Below are 17,205 nucleotides of genomic sequence, written 5' to 3'. Positions count from 1 at the left end.
TGTGTATTGAATGTATGTATTTATTGTGTGTATTGAATGTATGTGTGTGTGTGTATTGAATGTACGGTATGTGTGTATGCAATATATGTATGTATTGTGTGTGTATTGAATGTATGTATGTATGTATTGTATTCATTGTATATATGTATTGAAATGAATGATTGTATTTTGAATGTTTTGAAAGTATTTCAAATGTATTTTCAATTTAGCTAGTAATTACCTACTTAAAATTATCTGTTAGATTAAGGACCTGCCCAAAACGCTATGCATGTTAGTGGCTTTACAAAAATGTAAAAACATTAATGCTATGTACTCTCATAAGCCTAATATACTTACTTATATATACTGTATATATAAATAAATAAATAAATAATGTTTTTTCTTGTGGTGACACTTTCATAGTATAGTTTTCTTGCCCTTAGTAACTTGCAAATTCTTATTTCCTCCTTTTTGTGAGTGAAGCTCATGTGAGTGTGTGAGTTGTAGTTAATGATCACAAGAGAACGCACTAACAATTTAGCGTCCTAACAGCTACCCAGTATTATCTGATCATTGTTCTCTTGATTACTTGAATTCTTAGTTCAATTGATTGATCTCTGTTCTCTTTATAGCACATCACATTTGACGTATGCTTTACCAAAGGCCAGAAACTGATGTACAACAAAATTATAGTGACTCGTGAAATTTACAATTTCCCATTTTCTGTTCGTGGGTCTTCTGGTTGGTTAGGTCAGGGCACTTTAATAAGATGGTTTCTTGACGTTGGGAACACTTGCATGAACGGGCTGCATTGATAGGGTACTTCTCTTTACTATGTGCTTATTATTCAACCTGTTATATAAATACATGAAAAATTTTACTTCTTAAGCTGCCACAACGAATAGAAAATGGTGTACTAAAACACCTAAATCAAAATTAACTTAACTGAGTGATCCATACACAGAAAATATGAATGTTTGTGAGCTGCTATGATTTATAATACATCACATTTTGTCATTTGGGGGGATTTTGATGTCAGAGTTCAATGTATTATTAAAGAGTCTCCGTGGTGTAGTGGTAAGACACTCGCCTGGCGTTCCGCGAGCGCTATGTCATGGGTTCGTATCCTGGCCGGGGAGGATTTACTGGGCGCAATTCCTTAACTGTAGCCTCTGTTTAACGCAACAGTAAAATGTGTACTTGGATGAAAAAACGATTCTTCGCGGCGGGGATCGTATTCCAGGGACCTGCCCGAAACTCTACGCGTACTAGTGGCTGTACAAGAATGTAACAACTCTTGTATATATCTCAAAAAAAAAAAAAAAAGAGGACAGGTTGGTTTATTTGGCTTGTACAGTATAGGAGTGTACTGTACTCCATGTCAGTTTCATTTGAAAAGAGCTAGCAGAGTTTGGTTTCAGGTCTTTTTTAGTTTAATGGGGGAGCTACCCAGGCTAAATGGATATGTATATCTTTCTGGCATCAGTCAATGCATGGAGTTCTTGCCTACCGGGGACCACGAGCCAGAACCTGGCCTCCTCTAGAGAGAGACAAGGAGCAATGGCCTATAGAGGACCCCCCCCCCACCTGTGATTGAGAACATTCTATGTCTGCCATCGAGCAAGATAGGCACCCCAAAACAAACCCCTGTTCTGATAAAAGTATTGCGATCAAAAACCGAACAGGTGGACAGAACTCCCCAAATGAAAATTAGCAAACTAGCATGATGTCATCACGTCGTCGCACCGCTCTCTGCGCAACCCCCCCCCCCCTCCCCGGGAGGGGGAAGGGGAAACCCCAGATCCATCCATCGGCGACCCAACCTACAGTTCTTAGGCTGTTGGGAGTCTGGTGTGGTCATGCCTCTGGCTCCAGTTTTCCGTTACAGTTCTGTGCCTTGTGATGTGGGCTATTCCTTCAGGTGGTGCGTGAGCCGGGAGTGAGATTCCACGGTACTCGGGCTGCATGCGCCTAGGGTCACCCTCCCTAGGTGCCCTGTAAGTACTGCCCTTGGGGCTTGGGGCCTCCTTCCACAAGTCACCTTGGGTTCTACGTCCACTGTGCTGATTACTGCTCAGTTTTTGGCTGCCCTTCAGGTCAGCTGGGTTTTTTCTTGCCCTTGTTTGTCTCTGGGTAGGGGTAGTTTTTGTCACTGGCATGGGCGTGGGGTACTGCACCTAGTTTTCACCTATAACAGTGGCCGACTCTGTTCCTCCTGGGTACGTTGTCCTCTTGCAGGGTTTTTCTTTTATTTGTTATTTTTTTTTTTTTTGCCTGGTAAGGTGGGAGGTCTGCCGTTGTGGTTCCCCGTTGCTGTTCTTGGGGTTTATATATTCTCACGGTGTTTGTGGTCCTCCCCACTTGGCCTCTGTGAGTGGACACGTCCCGGGGCTTCAGCTTTTAGACGTTTGTTTGGTAGACTTGGGCGCCAGTTCGCAGTACCCTGCCTGGACTTCCCTTAGCGTATATCCAAGGCTAAGGGCCCTGGATAACCAACACAGGGGCTACGTGGTCCAATGGATCTGACCCATGAGTCCCCCCTCACGTCTTGCGAGTTTGAAGGTTGCTCTGTCCTCTTTTCTCAGGGTGACACTCACCGCTTTTGGCTCCATCATGCTGCCTGTTGGGGCGGTGATTGTTTTGACCCAGAGTCGTGCGACATGTTTTGTCTGTATGTGCTCCCATTCACCCAAGCCACTGATCATGATATGCGGGTGCAGGCAGCTGTGGCGTTTGCTTGTTGTTGAGACTCGCGCGGTCTCGGGGTTGTCCCCTTCTGGGGTTGTGGCAGTGCATTCAAGCCTGGTCCTTTTGCCGTAGCTTCTGGATCTGGCCAGTGGGGCCCTTCATTCCTGCTTTTTTGGCAGCTCCCGCCTTTTCTTTAGAGGTGGGAAGTATGGAAGCCGTCTCGGCTCGGGTTCTCAGGGCGAAGTTCCTGGGGTTGGGGAGGGGTTGGCTTGTGGGCCTTGGGCCCCGTTGGACCCCGCCTGGATTTTTCTGCCCTTCTGGCGGGGCTTGGTGTTACAAGGAGAGGGGTTCTTTTTCGCTCCCTCCGCATATGAATTGATTTGGTGTCCACCACCCCTCCCCGGGTTCAGTTCCGTGATCCCGCGGGTTCTTCGGTTCTGTCCTTCCGGAGGTTTCCGGCTTCCCGCGTCTCGTCTTCTGAGGTGAGGAAAGCATTGGCGACTTACCTCCTGCTCAACCCCGGATTATGCCTTCATAATGGATCCGCATTCATTCGTGTATGGCTCTGCTGGTTCGTACTGGGTTCGTTATGAAGTTCTGGAGTCGTCCTGGTTGGCAGACTGTCCTCATTTTTCGTTGGAGGCTTGGCATACGTTCTGTCAGTCCTGCCCGCTTGAGTGGCGAGAGACTCGGTCAGCGTTTCAGGTTTTCCTGGGGGGCGACTTCAAGCATCTGAATGCTTGTTTGTTCGCCCCTGCCCTTCCTCGGGATGTTGGTGTCATGCAGCTTCATGTGCAGGTTCCTTTCCTTTTGGCTGCCTTGGTGGTGGTGGATTTGCGTACTCGTGGCCTGCTTGCTTTGGCCCTGCGGTTCTTTTCCCTCCTTGAGCTGTCTTGAGTTGGATGTTGGGTGCTTGGGGACGCTGCCGGGTCTGGTGCACTGCCCTCCGCGGTGCGGGCGTCGTCTGCTTGCTGAAGCTCTTTGCGCCAGTCCTGCGGGATGCGGTTTCGCGGTTCTATTCTTTTCGCCTCGAGTGTCGGCAGGCGGTGGTGACTTCTTCCTTAGAATCCGCTTGGGCCCTGGCTCTTCAATTGTCTTCTCCTTTTTGTCCATTGCTATTTGCTGAGTCTGCTGTCGTGCAGTACCTGCAGGCGGCCCTAGTTAGTTGTCGGCCTATGTCTGAGTTGTTGTGGCTCCGGGGGGGGGCTCGAGGTTCCGGCTGTTTCTGGTCGGCGCGAGGACCTCCGGTTCATTCTGGACTTGTCTGAACCCATGGGTTTATTGCCCCTCCTTTCGGATGACTACTCTATCCCAGATCCGTTTTCTGTTGAAGCCGGGCGCTTGGATGGTGTCCTTGGAAATCAAGGACGCGTATTGGCACATCCAGGTTCATCTGAGGTTCAGGGACTGACTCGGTTTTGTTGTGGGGCATCAAGGTTACTGCTTTCGTTGCCTTCCCTCCGGGTTGAATCTGGCACCTCGCGTTTTCACACGCCTTACTCGGGTCGTGGTGTCCTGCCTGTGTCTGTTAGGTGTTCAGGTTCTGGCCTACCTCGACAACTGGCTGGTTTGGGCTCCCAGCCAGTCCGCGTGTCTGCTCGCCAGAGATTTGGTTCTTTCCCAGCTCGCCGGGTTCGGGTTCTTGGTGAACTGGAGGAAGTCCCATTTGTTTCCCTCTCAGGTTCGGTCTTGGCCAGGTCTGGTTTGGGATGCTCATACCGCTTCTTTGTCTCTGCCTCCGGTGGCTCTGCTTCACCTGCGGTCCCGCCTTTGTCTGATTCTGATGGGTTCCCGGATAACGCGGTGGTTGCTCGAGAGTTTGTGCGGGAGCCTGAACTTTGCTATGATGGTCTACTCGCCTGGTTGGGTGTGGCATCATCAGCTGTTCTGGTTCCTTCTGGGACGTCCCTTCCGCCTCTCTCATAACCATTGGGTTCGACCCCCAGAGGCCTTGCATCGGGTGCTGCATCGCTGGCTTCCTCTTTGGGTTTTTCAGGGTTCAGTGCCTTGGCGCTGAACCCTGAAAACCCTTCAGTGCCTTGGCTCCCTGCCCGAGCCCTCGCTCAATGTGTTCACAGACGCGTCATCTTTTGGCTGGGGCTTTGTGACCAGCGCTCACCAGGCCGGCCAGGGGCGGTGGGGTCCGACCTTCCGTCGGGTTCACAACTTGGTCAGGGAGTTCGCTGCAGTGTGGATGTCGCTCAGGAGGATTCGAGTCGCTCGTGGATCAACGATCCAGCTCTATTCGGACTGCTCCCCGGTGGTTCATTGCCTGAACCGAGGGGGTTCGATGCGGTCCTTGGCTCTTTGGGGCTGGTCACTTTGGGTGACTCGTCTGCTGAGTTCTCGGGGTTTGACTCTCCTGGCGGTTGTCACGTGGGGGTGGGCGGTCCGGGGCTCTGCTAACACTTAACTGCTAGGGGCTCAAAAGGCCCAAATACTCAGCCCCTCCGACTCCCGGGATTCACCGGAGTCTCCTTGGTCACACAAGATAGGACCAACAATGCCCACCTCCGCAGGTCTTTGCTTCCACCACAAAAGGGGGTGCCACTGATTCACCCTGGAAGCCCTTCAGTCAAACACGGGGAAACTGCTGTTAACAGTTCCGGCCTAGACCCGTGGGGGAGTGAAGGAAGACTCAGGCTTACCTTATAACCATAACCTCCCTGAGCCTTGCCTGCCAGACAAAAAAAGGTTGCAGGAACTCCTTTCCCGCCTGTCTTCTCTATCTTCCTCTTAGCAAGGTCGCCAGCTGGGTTATTATATCTGCACCCCAGCAATGCAGTTCAGTGGGTGTATTATATATTGTTTGTAGCCAGAAATGTATGCTCATAGAGAAATATCATAAATGGAGGCACACTCAAACACAGTAATAAAATGTGTGGATTTACTGATGCAAATTACATGAACACACACACACAATCACAAGTAATACATGAATATGGAATAGGGATAATGAGTCTGGAGATCGTCAGCCTCTTCTTCCACGACCTCCAACACTCCTTCAACTGGGCAGGAAGACAGGAGTCTCACACTCTCACAGGAGGGCCTCTTCACCACGTCGGCGCCTCTTCTTCACTGTCCTGCCATCCATACACACTGTCCTCTCTGACAGTCCTGGACTCAAGCTGCCTTGCAGCCTATTCTACTATTAAAGTAATAAAGTCTTGCTGCCACATACACAAGTAAATATTGTGGCCTAACTAGCCTACTCATACAAGAGGTAATGGGAGGGAAAATGATCTACCTTACATTCCTGGCTCACGACGCCTGTCCCTCGATGGTGTGAAGTTCCCACGCTTCCTTGGGTCGATCCTTGACGATCCAGGACGTTCCACAGGTCCTCAGGTGTCGTGGAGCCTTCGCGTCGTCGCCATTCCAATCCCTGAGATTCAGCTGCCTCAATCCTGGTTCATCGATGGGCGCTGAGCTAATCACTATGTTTCCCCACACTCGCCTCTCCCACAAGGTGTTGCTCCTTGTCCTAGGCACGGTGTCGTCCTTCCAAGATTCTCAGTGGATGTGACCCCAGTCACAGCTAGGCCTGCCCGCCCACCTTCCAGACCTCAACGTCCAGCCAGCGGCGCCGCCCAGCGTCGTCGCCGACTATTTTCCAAGTTTGGCACTCCTCTGCTCACTGAACTTGGTTCCTCTTTTGCTTCCCAGAAGCGCAGGGTCTCCAATAACTATGATGGGCTGCGATGGCCAGCTCAATCCACTGAACAAGGCTTGCAGAGCCTCCAATCCTTGGGAGCAGACCGAGGCGCGTCCTGTCGCTTCCAAGGTCAGAACGACTCTGACGTTGGCGCCGCCCGGGGCACTCGGTGACGTCATGGCGGGCCCTGATTTGTCGCCCGCGACCTACGTCGGCCAATCCGCGATCGGCCTGTGTCCCTTCCAAAAGGTCATATCTGCCATAGGGCATACTGTTTCATTTTATAACAGGTCGCCAATTTTCCTTTATTTACAACTTATAATATAACTTCCTTCCCTTAACTGGCAGCCGGTCTGGTCGCCACATATATCATTAGACTCCCTGAACCTCAGAGAATCAGTAGGGAGAGCTGATATGACTCTTTAAGCCGGCAAACGAAAGAAATAGGAGAGGGCACCGTAACACGGTTCACCTCCAGGGGATGTCCAACGTCCTGGCGGACGGTCTGTCTCGTTTTCATCCCTTTTCCACAGAATGGACAGTTGACGCTGTCTTTCCGTTGGCTGTGCCAGAGGTTCAAGACTCTGGACATGGATCTCTTCACGTCGGTGGGGTCGAGGCGTCTCCCAGTATGCGTGGCGCCCTTCCCCGACAGCGAGGTCATTGGGGTTGTTGCCTTCAGGTATGACTAGGCGAGATGGGGTTACCTGTACCTCTTTCGCCCGGTTCAGGTGTTGCTCCAGGTCCTGGCTCGCTTGGAGATTTACCAGGGAAGAGTTGTCCTTCTGGCCCCTTTGTGGCCGGCCCAGCCTTGGTTTCAGGTGCTGCTTGCTCTGTATCCGAACCCGAGGGTCTTCCAGCAGTTCCGCCTTTTTTAGAGGATCAGTCCTTCCCGGTACGAGGTTGGTTCGATCTTCTCCTCAAGTCTTCTCGACTGGAATTTTTTACTCGGGTTTATGATCGCACCATACTGCCAAGCCACCTTCGCAGTATGGTGCGAAAGTGGCTTCGTTGTTGGTCTCCCACCTGTGTGCTTCATCTCCGTGACAGTATGAGGTTTCCTGGGGGATCCTTCCAGTTCTTCCTATCACTGCATAGGTATTCTTCGGTCTCTAATAGGGTTGTTCTGTCCTTTCTCTCCTGGTCATCTTATGCCCAATACTGTCGCGTCGTATTGTGTGGCACTGGCAGAGCCACTTCAGCTTGCTTTCGGTGTTGATGTTACTTCTGCTCTGTTCTGCTAGCTGTATCGGGCGTTGTTTCATCTCCGGCCTGCTCATGCACCTCCTGAGCCATCCTGGTCTCTGGACTGGATGCTCTCCTTTCTCTCTTCTCCTCGGTTTGTTGTGGCCCCTTCTGTTCGGGATTGTTTTTATTAAGCCCTCTTCCCTGTTGGCATGAACCTCTGGGGGTAGGATCAGGGAGGTTCATGCTCTCCTCCGGCGCAGGGGTTTCTGCTCCTTCGGTCCTGATGGTCGTTTTGTTCGGTTGCAATCATCTCCTTTTCTGGGGAAGAATGAAACGGCTGCGTTTCGGAGGGGGCCTTGGGTTGTTGATGCTTGGTTGGTCAGGCCGGGGGTGCATCATACGTTGTGTCCGGTTGAGGCTCTCTGCCGTTATTTGCACGCCACGTCTTCGGTGGCTGGGGATGCGCTTTGGATTGACCCGGTTTTCCTTCTTCCTTGTTCCCAGGCTTGGGTCTCTCAAGTTGTCTGCAGGATTATTAAGTCTAGCCAGCCTGCGGTTTATCCCCGTACCCACGACGTGCGTAACTTCACAGCTTTGGCTGCCGTCTTTGGCAACATGTCTTGGGTTGACATTCGGGCACAAGTTTTTTTTTTAGATCGAACAGGGTCCTGGCTGCTCGCTACCTGGTGAATATTCCTTAGCCAGGTAGGGCCTGCGTTGCCTTGGGTCAGCAGTTGCAGCCAGTTGTCTCGACTTCGTGTTGAGGAGTGAGGACAAACTGCCTCCCGGGTAAGTCCCTGTTTTTCCTGATTTTGGGTAGTTAGCTCTGGGGAGTCGACGGGGCTTTCCCCCCTCAGAAAACCAATGTTGAATGTAATGAAATGCAATCTTTTGGGTGAGTCCCTTAGGCTCCCCGGCATCCCACCCTCCATCCAGTCGGCGGTGTTTTAAGCATTTTTGGACATCCAGCCTAAAAACTGTAGGTTGGGGTCGCCGGCAGATGGGTCTGGGGCTCCCCCTTCCCCCTCCTGGGGTGGGGGTGGGGGGGGTGCGCAGACAGCAGCGCAGCGACGTGATGACGTCATGCTAGGTTGCTAATTTTCATTTAGGGAGTTCTGTCCACCTGTTCGGCTTTCGGTCACAATACTTTTACCAGAATAGGGATTAGTTTTGGGGCTCCTACCCTACTATCCCAGTCGATGGCAGACATAGAATGCCCTCAACTACAAGGGGGGTTTTTACAGGCCATTGCTCCTCTTGCCTCTCTAGAGGGGGCCAGGTTCTGGCTCGTGGTCCCCGGTAGGCAAGAACTCCATGCATTGACTGATGCTAGAAAGAGGCATCAGTCAATGCATGGCCATACAGGCTAAATGGATGTTAGCCTGGATATCCATGCCATTTTGCCATCCATTTAGCCTGGATAGCTCCGAGGAGTCTCTGGGACTCGCCCAGAAAATGGAGTTTCATTACATTCAATGCTGGTTTTCTGGGGGGAGCCCCGTCGGCTCCCCGGAGCTATCCAGGCTGAATGGATATGTATAACTTTCTGGCATCAGTCAGTGCATGGAGTTCTTGCCTACCGGGGACCACGAGCCAGAACCTGGCCCCCTCTAGAGAGGCACGAGGAGCAATGGCCTATAGAGACCCCCCTTATGATTGGGAGCATTCTATGTCTGCCATCGACCGGGACAGGCACCCAGAAAGGTAGGCGCCCCATAACAAACCCCAATTCTGGTAAACTATTGCAACCGAAGACCGAACAGGTGGACAGAACTCCCCAAACGAAAATTAGCCCTCATGACGTCATCATGTCGCCGCGCCGCCATCTGCACAACCCCCCTCCCTCCCCGGGAGGGGGAAGGGGGGAGCCCCAGACCCCACCGTCGGCGACCCAACCATTAGTTTTGAGGCTGATGGGATCTGGTGCGGTCGTGCCTCTGGCTCCTGTTTGTAGTTGCAGTTCTGTTCCTAGTGGTGTGAGCTGTCCCTTCCGGTTGTGTGTGGGCCAGGAGTATTATTCCACGGTGCTCGGGCTGCATGTGCCTAGGGTTATCTTCCCTAGGTGCCCTGTAAGTACTGTCCTTGGGGCTTAGGGCTACCTTCCCTGGGTCGCCTTGGGGTCTACCTCCGCTGTGCCGTGTACTGCTTGGTACTTGGCCGCCCTTGGGGTCAGCTGGGGGTTTTTCTTGCCCTTGTTTGTCTCTGGGTAGGAGGTAGTTTTCGTCACTGGTAGGGGCACAGGGTACTGCACAGCTAGTTTTCACCAATAACAGCGGCTGGCTCTGTTCCGCCTGGGTACGTTGTCTTCTTGCGGGGTTTTTCTTTTGTTTTTGTTTTTTGCCTGGTGGGGGGTCATCCTGTTTGGTCCCCATCACTGTTCTTGGGGTTTGTCTCCAGATTGTCTAATTGGTGGTACTCCCCCCTTGGCCCCCGTGAGTGTACACGTCCCAGGGGTTCAGGTATAGCAGTTTGTTGGTAGTTTTGGGTGCCGGTTCGCAGTACCCTGCCTGGGCTTCCCTTAGTGTGTTATCAAGGCTAAGGGCCCTGGAAAACCCCACGGGGGCTACGTGGTCTGATGGATGTGACCCTCGAGTCCCCCCTCGCGTCCTGCGAGTTTGGAGGTTGCTCTGTCCCCTTGTCTCAGGGTGACACTCACCGGTTTTGCCTCCGCCATGCTGCCTGTTGGGTCGGTGATTGTTTTGACCCAGAGTCATGCGACGTGTGTTGTCTGTACGTTCTCCAGTTCACCCAGGCTACTGCGCCTGATATGCAGGTGAGGGCAGCTGAGGCGTTGCATGCTTGCTTTAGGTTGCTGCAACGCGCTAGGTTGGTCGCTGCCCCAGATGCCCCGAGACTGCCCCGTTTTGGTTATAGGAACCCGGACTTGGGGGTGGGGGTCGCTTCGGCTCTGGTTCCGTCCGCCCCTCCAAGTCCTTCCCCTTCTGTTGCTCGTTCGGTCCCCCCCCCCCCTTTGCTGCCGGCTCCTAAACGTCTGAGGGTTTCGGAGCCGGGGCTGGGTTTGGTCGGTTGTGAGACTTGGGCAGTCTCGGGGGTGTCCCCTTCTGGGGCAGTGGCGGAGGCATTCGAGCCTGGTCCTTCTGCCGAAGCTTCTGGGTCTGGCCAGTGAGCCCCCTTTGTTCCTGCTTTGTCGGCTGCTCCCACCCTTTCTTTGGGGGTGGGGGCTCAGGAGGACGGCTCGGCCCCGGGCCCTCTTGGTGAGGTTCCTGGGGTTGGGGAGGGGTTGGCTTGGGGGCCTTGGGCCCCGTTGGACCCCGCCAGGGTTTTTTTGCCCTACGAGTGGGGCTTGGTGTTACAAGGAGAGGGGTTCTCTTTCGCTCCCTCCGCGTATGAATTGGATTTGGTGTCCACCCCTGCCCGGGTTTGGTTCCGTGATCCCGAGGGTTCTCTGGTTCCATCTTTCCAGAGGTTTCCCGCTTCCTGTGTTTTGGCTTTGGAGGTGCGAGAGGCCTTGGCGACTTACCTCTTGCGTGACCCGAATTATGCCTTCCTGATGGATCCTCCTTCCTTCGTGTACGGATCCCCAGGTTCGTGCTGGTTTCGTTATGAGGTTCCGGAGTCGTCCTGGTTGGCAGACTGTCTTCTCTTTTCATAGGAAGCTTGGCACACGTTCTGTCAGTCCCGAGCACTTGAGTGGCGAGAGGTTTCCTTGGCGTTGCAGGTTTTCCTGGGGGCGCTTTGAATGCTTGTTTGTTCGCCCCTGCCCTTCCGCGGGATGTTGGTGTCATGCAGCTTCACGTGCAGGTTCCTTCCCTCTCGGCTGCCTTGATTGTGGAGGATTTGCGGACTCGTGGCCTGCTTGCTTCAGCTCTGCGTTTCTTTTCCCTCCTTGAGCTATCCTCGGATTGGTTCGAGTTGGATGTGGGAGCGCTTGGGGCCGCTGCTGGGTCTGGTGCGCTGCCCTCGGCTGTGCGGGCGTCGTCTGCTTTGTTGAAGCTCTTAGCGCCCATCCTGCGTGATGCGGTTTCGCAGTTCTATGCTTCTCGCCTCGGGTGTCGTCAGGTGGTGCTGGCTTCCTCCTTGCAGTCCGCCTGGGCCCTGGCTCTTCGTTTGTCCTCGCCCTTTTGTCCGTTGCTGTTTTCGGAGTCTGCTGTGGGGCAGAGTCTGCAGGCGGCCTCGGTCAGTTGTCGGCCTATGTCGGAGTTGTTGTTGCTCCGGGGGGCTCGTGGGGGGCCTTCTCGGAAGGGTCGTGCCAGGGCTCGGGGGTCTTTTCGTCGGGGTAGGCCTTTAGTGCCAGATTCTGGGCTGGCAGCGCCTTCGGTTCTGGCTGTTGCTGGACGGAGTGGGCGGTGGGGGGGCGGCTCCCCAGTTTGCCCATGCCTGGTCCCACGATTCATGGGCTCTTCGGGTTGTTTCGCGCGGCCTGTGGTGGCGTTGGGTGGCTCTTCCTCCCTCGGGGAGTTCGGGGCTTGCGGGGCAGGTCTCTTCTCCTGCGCTCTGTCGGGTCATCTCGGAGTGGGTTCACTTGGGCGTAGTCCAAACGACGTCGTCCCTCAGGTGGGTTTCCCGCCTGTTTCTGGTTCCGAAACGGGACTGCGCGGACCTGCGGTTCATTCTGGACTTGTCCCATCTGAACCCATGGGTGTTGTGCCCCTCCTTTTGGATAACTACGCTGTCCCAGGTCCGTCTTCTCTTGGAGAGGGGCGCTTGGATGGTGTCCCTGGATCTCAAGGACGCGTATTGGCACGTCCCGGTTCATCCGGAGTTCAGGGACTGGCTCGGTTTTGTTGTGAGGCATCAAGGTTACTGCTTTCGTTGTCTTCCCTTCGGGTTGAATCTGGCGCCACGCGTTTTCACACTCCTCACTCGGGTCGTGGTGGCCCGCCTGCGTCTGCTAGGTGTTCGGGTGCTGGCCTATCTCGACGACTGGCTGGTTTGGGCTCCCAGCCAGTCCGCGTGTCTGCTGGCCAGGGATTTGGTTCTTTTCCAGCTCGCCAGGTTCGGGTTCATGATGAACTGGAGGAAGTCCCATCTGGTTCCCTCTCAGGTTCGGTCTTGGCTGGGTCTGGTTTGGGACGCTGGTGCTGCTTCCTTGTCTCTTCCTATGGCGGCTCTCTTGCACCTGCGGTCCCGCCTTCGCTCGTTTCTGAAGGGTTCCCGGGTCACAAGGCGATTGCTCGAGAGTTTGTGCGGCAGCCTGAACTTTGCCATGATGGTCTACCCGCCGAGTCGGGTGTGGCTTCGTCGGCTGTTCTGGTTCCTTCGGGGCCGGCCCTTCCGCCTCTCTCGCAATCGTTGGGTTCGTCCTCCGGGGGCTTTGCGTCGGTTGCTGTGTCGCCGGCTTCCTCTTCGGGTTTTTCGGGGTTCGGTGCCTTGGCACCTTCCCGTGCCCTTGCTCGATGTGTATACAGACGCGTCGTCTCTTGGCTGGGGTTTTGTAACCAGTGCTCACCAGGCCGGCCAGGGGTGGTGGGTTCCGTCTTTCCGTCGGGCTCACAGCACGGTGCGAGAGTTCGCGGCAGTGTGGATGTCGCTCCGGGGGATTCGAGTCGCTCGCGGATCGACGATCCGGCTCCATTCAGACTGCTCCCCGGTGGTTCATTGTTTGAACCGAGGGGGTTCGATGCGATCCTTGGCTCGTTGGGGCTTGTCGCTTCGGGTGACTCGTCTACTGAGTTCTCTGGGTTTGGCTCGCCTGGCGGTTCATGTCCGAGGGGTGTCCAATGTCCTGGCGGACAGCCTGTCTCGGTTCTGTCCCCTGTCCTTGCAGTGGACGATCGATCCCGACTCCTTCCGTTGGCTGTGCCGGATGTTCGGGACTCCGGACGTGGATCTCTTCGCGTCGGCGTGGTCGAGGGGTCTCCCGGTTTATGTGGTGCCCTTTCCCGACTGCAAAGCCGTCGGGGTCGACGCCTTCAGGCTGGACTGGGCGAGGTGGGGTTACCTGTACCTCCTCCCCCGGTTCCGCTGTTTCTCCAGATCCTGACTCGCTTGGAGACTTACCAGGGTCGTGTTGTCCTTCTGGCCCCTTGGTGGCCGGCCCAGCCTTGGTTTCAGGCGCTGCTTGCTAGGTGTCCGTATCCGAGGGTCTTCTCGCGGCTCTGCCTCTTTCAGCAGATCGGTCCGGCCCTGAACGAGGCTGGTTCCATCTTCTCCTCGAGTTTTCGCGTCTGGTGTTTTTGACTCGGGTTTATCATTCGTTGTATGGTGGCAGGGGGCTTCGTTGTTGGTCTCCCACCTGCGTGCTTCGTCTCAGCGGCAGTATGAGGTTTCCTGGCGGTCCTTCCGGTTTTTCCTATCACTGCGTCGGTGTTCTTTGGTCTCTGATAGGGTTGTTCTGTCCTTTCTCTCTTGGCTGTTTCAGTACCGTCATCTTATGCCGAATACTGTCGCTTCGTATCGTGCCCCGTTGGCGGAGCCGCTTCAGCTTGCTTTCGGGGTTGATGTTACTTCCGCCCTGTTTCGCAAGTTATCTCGGCGTTGTTTCACCTCCGGCCTGCTCATGTGCCGCCTGAGCCATCTTGGTCTTTGGACCGCGTGCTCTCGTTTCTCTCTCTACCCAGGTTTGTGGTGGCCCCTGCCATTCTGGATATTATAGTCTGCTTGTGGGTTGGTGGTGTTGTCGTCGTTGATCCTTCTCTACGGACAACCCAACCCACAACTCGGTAGAGTGCTCATACCTCTCTAGGAGATCACCCTTGGCGCTTCTGGCTCTTGGAGAGGGGCTCAACGTCACACGTTTAGGGGATGCGGCTCCAACACTTAGCCTCATTGTCACGTCGTGCACACACCCACTCGAGCCGCTGTGACTCCCCACTCTCTCCTTAGGTGATATGATCTCCTCAATTCCCCTTTGACTTATTAGTATTACCTTCTACCCTGTCCACAGCAGTGGTTCTTGGCTATTTCTCTCTCTCTCTCTTCCTTTACTATTTCCTGGGAAGCCTCACTAGGACAAGGGCAAACACCAGCAAATTTGAATACATTTACTGGACAAAGCACATACACAATACATACACACATATAATAATAATGAATCCTATACTCTATACTATTATAATCAGGTTGCACTCCAACACAACCAGAACTCTATCGTCAGCTTATCAAGTGGTATCCTATCTTCTGATCCCCCACCTGATACTATCTACCTCTTCAAGTAGATCAAGTCTTATACTACACTGTTGCATTATCAACAAGAGAATATATATATATATATATATATATATATATATATATATATATATATATATATATATATATATAAAATAAATAAATAAATAAATAAACGTGTACAAGGAAAATCAGCGTGTGAATGCAATAACATATATCAGTATAAATGTTCCTTGATACACCACAATGAACAATCGATCACTCTATCAGTCCTAGAACACATACATCTGTAGGTAATCCATCCTACGACTGTAACTCTATACTTCAGTATAAAACACTCCTTGACATAAGAATGCCAACAATCACTCACCTCTCACTGCGTCTTGCACGCTAATGACAACCAAACACTATCAACTCCCTACAAGTAATCCACCAGAACTTCCCTTCCACCTCTGGAAGTTCACTACCCTGATATCTTCAGGTTCTTCCGGGCTTCACTACCAGGATCCTCTGCAGCTCCTCCAGGCTGCTATCATGAAGTTTCCTTGAGCAACTACGGTGCTTCACCCTTCTGCTAAGGTCCTCCACAGCTCTCCTGGCTGCTACACCATGAAGTTTCCTCGAGCAACTATGGTGCTTCACCACCTCTACAGAAGCACGTGACACTCCTCTTCACTGCTTTCTCCTCACAGCTCGAGGTCCTCTGCTCCACTACCTTGGAGTCTCACCAATTACTTCATCTGTGCTGGCTTCGAAGTTCTCAGCAACTTCTTCCCCAAAGACAAACCTGCAACCCATCGATACTCCAATAAAATGTTTCCCCTTTAACACATAAACACAAATAATCACACAATATGTTTGCCTCAAACCTCTATCTGTCCTCTACATACTGTGAGAGTAGACTCCCCCGTTTTGGGCGGGTCCATACTCCACCTCGCCTGGCGGGTGTGAGTCACACTGGGAGGGTCCTTCGCCATCAGGAGCCGGGCTCCCTCAGTTGCCTGCCAGCGCTCAGAGGAGGCGGATGTCGCTCCGTGTTCCTCCCTCTCCACTCTCTTATTTCAAGCTTTCTGCCTCACCAAAACATGTCTAACTTATCAATAAACATTGCTACTGTCGCTGGGCACACAACCAACTACAAGCAATCACTATGAACTGGCGTATATCGTGCTTACCACAGATTGTCTGGTCGAGGGCGCTCCTCCCTCTGACGAAGCTTGGTCAGGGCGCTTCCACGGCCCACAATAATGTCTCTGGGCGGCTTAATACTCTTCTCGTCGGCCAGGACTTGAGACCACAACGTTCCTAGCTCGATTCTACAGCTGGCACGTCTACACACTTCTCTTCTCTTCGATATATCACTAGGGGTTCCCTTCTGACGGGAGCTCGAACGGAGCGCGGCTTTCCCCTGCGATGTCTGGCACTCAAGTGAGGTCAAAGCCCCTCCAGAAGCGAGCCTCACGCCTCCAGCAAAATGTCCACATCTCCTAGCCAGTCATTTATCTGTTTTCTTCTTCATTGCCCATAATCTTAAATTGTTCATCGAATCCAACAAACTATTTTACATCTGTGTTATTGCCTCTATATTTCTTAGATCTTCTGGTTAGGTCAGGCTTGCTGAATAACTCTCAAGGGGGAGACTCGTTTCTCCTGTAGGCTGAGATCATAACAGGATTGTTTTTCCAAGGCTCTTTTCCTGTTGGCATTGGCCTCGGGGGGTCGGGTTGGCGTGCTTCATGCTCTCCTCCGGTGCCGGGGTTTCTGCTCTTTCGATCCTGGTGGTCGTTTTGTTCGTTTGCAGCCGTCTCCCTCTTTTCTGGCGAAGAATGAGACGGCTGCGTTCCGGATGGGGGCCATGGGTTGTTGATGCTTGGTTGGTCAGGCCGGGGGTGCATCATGTGTTGTGTCCGGTTGCGGCTCTCCCTCGTTATTTGTGCGCCACGGCTTCAGTTGCCGGGGATGCGCTCTGGGTTGATCCGGTTTCCCTTCTTCCCTGTTCCCGGGCTCGGGGGTCTCAGGTTGTCCGCAGGGTTATTAAGTGTAGCCAGCCCTGCGGTTTTTCCCCGGGCCCCACGACGTTCGTAAATTTGCTGCTTTGGCGGCTGTCTTTGGCAACATGTCTTGGGTGGAGATTCGGGCCCTAGGTTTTTGGAGATCGAACAGGGTCCTGGCCGCTCGCTACCTGGTGAATGTTCCTGGGCCTCGTCGGGCCTGCGTTGCTTTGGGTCAGCGGTTGTAGCCAGTTGTCCCGCCTTCGCGTTGAGGAGTGAGGACGGACCGCCGCCCGGGTAAGTCCCTGTTTTTTCCTTATCTTTGGGTAGTTAGCTCTGGGGAGCCGACGGGGCTCCCCCCCAGAAGTCCAGCGTTGAATGTAATGAAACGCCATTTTCTGGGTGAGTCCCAGAGGCTCCCCGGCATCCCTCCCTCCTTCCGGTCGGCTGTGTTTTTCACGTTTTTGACATCCAGCCTAAGAACTAATGGTTGGGTCGCCGACGGTGGGGTCTGGGGCTCCCCCCTTCCCCGTCCCGGGGAGGGGGGAGTTGCGCAGATGGCGGCGCGGCGACATGATGACGTCATGAGGGCTAATTTTCCTTTGGGGAGTTCTGTCCACCTGTTCGGTCTTCGGT

The 17,205-nt window shown here is 53.4% G+C and overlaps 1 protein-coding gene across 3 annotated transcripts in view; it reads left to right on the top strand.

Annotated features, from left to right (window-relative positions):
* The window catches only part of mei-41 (meiotic 41), a 641,172-nt gene that overhangs the window by 362,643 nt on the left and 261,324 nt on the right, over positions 1 to 17,205 (top strand). The window lies entirely within an intron of this gene.

The sequence above is a fragment of the Procambarus clarkii genome, chromosome 77 (genome assembly GCF_040958095.1).
Source record: "Procambarus clarkii isolate CNS0578487 chromosome 77, FALCON_Pclarkii_2.0, whole genome shotgun sequence".
Lineage (NCBI taxonomy): Eukaryota > Metazoa > Arthropoda > Malacostraca > Decapoda > Cambaridae > Procambarus > Procambarus clarkii.
The sequence above is the reverse complement of the archived record's forward strand: the minus strand, read 5'-3'. Positions and strand labels throughout refer to the sequence as shown.